The following is a 2,655-nucleotide window of genomic DNA, read 5'->3' as shown; positions in this document are numbered from 1 at the left end:
GTGCTGTTGGTCAGAAGCGTGTGCGCGACGAAGGTGATCCCCCTCCGAACCAGAATGCACGTACCTCTGTGTCTGCGCCGTTTGCCGTTGAGCACCACGCTGTGTCTCGTAGTTGGTTCTGCGTGGGTACGGTACCCCTGTAATCTCGGCGGGGGACCTTCGCAGTGGGTTTCTTGCAGTAGTATTGCGTCGGGCTTGCGCTTGAGCTGCGTGTTGTTGTAGCCCCGCTTTTCGTCGTGAGAACCCATTGCAGTTCTAGTGCCAGACCAAGAGGTCCTTTATTGGCACTGGGGCTGCGACTGCGGAAGTTGCTGTGCTACGGCGGGTTGTCCCATCCATAGTTGCTGCAGTTTGGCAATGATCTCATTCTCCAGTCCCTGTATCTGGGATTGAATTTGTGCTTGTAATTGCGTGAACGCGTTCTGTAGTCCCTGCACTGCATGCTCGAGGGCCGTGAGGCGCTCATTCATTGCGTGAGTCGTTTTCTCGAGGGCCGTGAGTCGCTCGTTGGTGATCTTTGCATTGGCTTCTAGGCGATCCAGCCGCTCGTCTTGCTTGTCTAGTCTCGCGTTGATCCTGCGGTCTCTGGCGCTCTCCACCACCCGTCCTTTGGGGTTCGGCTCCGACGGGCGGGCCGCCCTAGGGTCAGTTTCCGGCTCTGGTTCGTCTTCGTTCATTATTTCTTGGTGTCGCTCTAGCGTCGGCTGGGGTTGTGGTTGCGGCGTTGTTGGCTGCACGGCCTGCTGCTGCTGCTGTTGGTGCATCGAGATCAGCATGGCGAGCTTCTCGTTGATCTCCTTGATGGTGGCGTCTTGCTCGATGATCTTTTGCTTAAGCTTCTCGTTTTCTGCGCGCAGAGCCGTAACGGCACCGCTTTCCTCCTGGGTCTTGGTCTTAGCGTGTTGCCTCTGGGACTGGAGTCTCGTCGTGGGCGCCATCTTGACCGCGTCGGCCCACGTGACCTTCTCCCGGGGCTGGGACGGCGATCGTCTCCGACGGCTGGCGCTCCTTCCCCGCCTCGCGCTGTTGCTCCTGTCTCGCCGGCGGCTGGCGCTTCGTTGACGCGACTCTCGCCTCGGTGCGAGTGGCGGGAAACTTGCCGGTTCTGGTACCCGTCCCTGTCGCTGTTGCTGCAGAGTCTCGATCTTGCGTTCCCACTGTCTCTTGGTTACCACAAACGGCTTCTTATATCTGTTCTTGCATTCCCGTTCGCCCGTCGGGTGTTGCCCACCGCAGAGCTTGCAGTGGGGCTTGCACTCCTCCTCGTGGTCGGCGCCAGGGTTGGCGGCTGCACACGCAAAACATATTCTGGTGTTAGGATATGGGCACACGTCGATCCTGTGTCCCACTTTGCCGCACTTTCTGCAGACTTCGAAGTGCTTGCGGTATAAGCCGCATCGCACTAGCATGGAACCGTACTTCACGTAGTTGGGTACCTTCTGCCCTGCAAAGAGTACTATCACGGTCGTCGTGTTGCCAATCCGGTGCGCCTCCACCGCTAGCGGGTTGTACTGGTTAACAATGTTGTCGTTGATTTCCTCTGGGGTGTCTTCGATCGCCACGCCGCGAATGACTCCCTTGACCGTGCCTTCGGGCGCCGTGCGGTGCGCGTTGATCTTGTAAGTGGACCCTCCAATGTTAAGGGCCCTGATCTTGGAGTATACGTCGGCGCGCGGCGCTCGTCGGGCGTGCTGACCACGATGATGTTCTGCGCCGCATTCGTGCATATGGTGTCTTCCTTAGCTTCCTCCCTCGTTACTCGGGCCGCCGCCATGATGACCGACATGATGATCGAGGCTCCGGTTCTGGCCACGTTGAGGCCGCCGCGCGGTCGCACCCCTATCTTGATTTCCTCCCTCGGCATGACTGCCGGCATGCGTGCTGCCTTCGTGATCGTCGCGGCCACTCGCTTTGCGAAGTTAGCCCTTTCTCTAGGCCTAGGTTGTCGGTCCGACGCGGCGCGGGGCTCGTCGAGACGCTCACCTGGCGTAGTGATTTGCTTGAGTCTCTTGCCGGCCGCCGTCCAGCCGCTCGTTTCTTCGGGTGCAATGTCGTGGCCGTTGACCTCGACGCTGGTTCTTCCTCTGTGACTGCCGACGAACAGCGCCGGCGTTGCACTGGGCTGCTGTGGCGCGCACACTTCCATCGTTGCGGTTGCCGCCGCCATCTTGGTCATACCCGTCGGGTTAGGCCTAGCGGCCGGGCCCGGCGCCCCCGGGGGCCGTACTCGTGCGAAGCCTAGGGTTAGGCTTCGCTGCACGCCCGCCCCGCGCAACTTCCAGAATCCGAAAAATTTGGGAGAATCACGTACCGCTTTGGCGAAACTGGTATCGGTCGATGCCCCATACCTTCACGAACAGTCTGGTACTAATTATACCACGGTAACTAATGATTGCGGCGCATTAATTGTGAAAATTATGGGAGCTGTGGTAAGGAACGTTCGCTCACTTTGGCGACCGCAGCGCCACCAACCTAAAACACAATGGAAAAGTTTGTAAACCCATTTAATCAGTGGATCTCGTCCGTCCTGGATTCCAACATGGACTTGCCGGTGATCCTCGACCACAGCACGTGCGCTAGTTACGTGGTCGAATACTTGAACAAGGCCGACCGCGGTGCGTCCAACGTGCACAAGGCCGTCGCCGTGATTGTCAC

General features: G+C 58.9%; 1 pseudogene; it reads right to left on the bottom strand.

Annotated features, from left to right (window-relative positions):
• Nucleotides 1–278: 278 nt before the first annotated feature.
• LOC144142947 (uncharacterized) lies at nt 279–2,167 on the bottom strand (annotated as a pseudogene).
• Between the last annotated feature and the right edge of the window lie 488 nt (nt 2,168–2,655).

Source organism: Haemaphysalis longicornis, unplaced genomic scaffold (genome assembly GCF_048455015.1).
Source record: "Haemaphysalis longicornis isolate Haplotype H1 unplaced genomic scaffold, Haemaphysalis longicornis Haplotype H1 scaffold_6, whole genome shotgun sequence".
Taxonomy (NCBI): domain Eukaryota; kingdom Metazoa; phylum Arthropoda; class Arachnida; order Ixodida; family Ixodidae; genus Haemaphysalis; species Haemaphysalis longicornis.
This window is presented reverse-complemented; position numbering and strand designations above follow the sequence as displayed.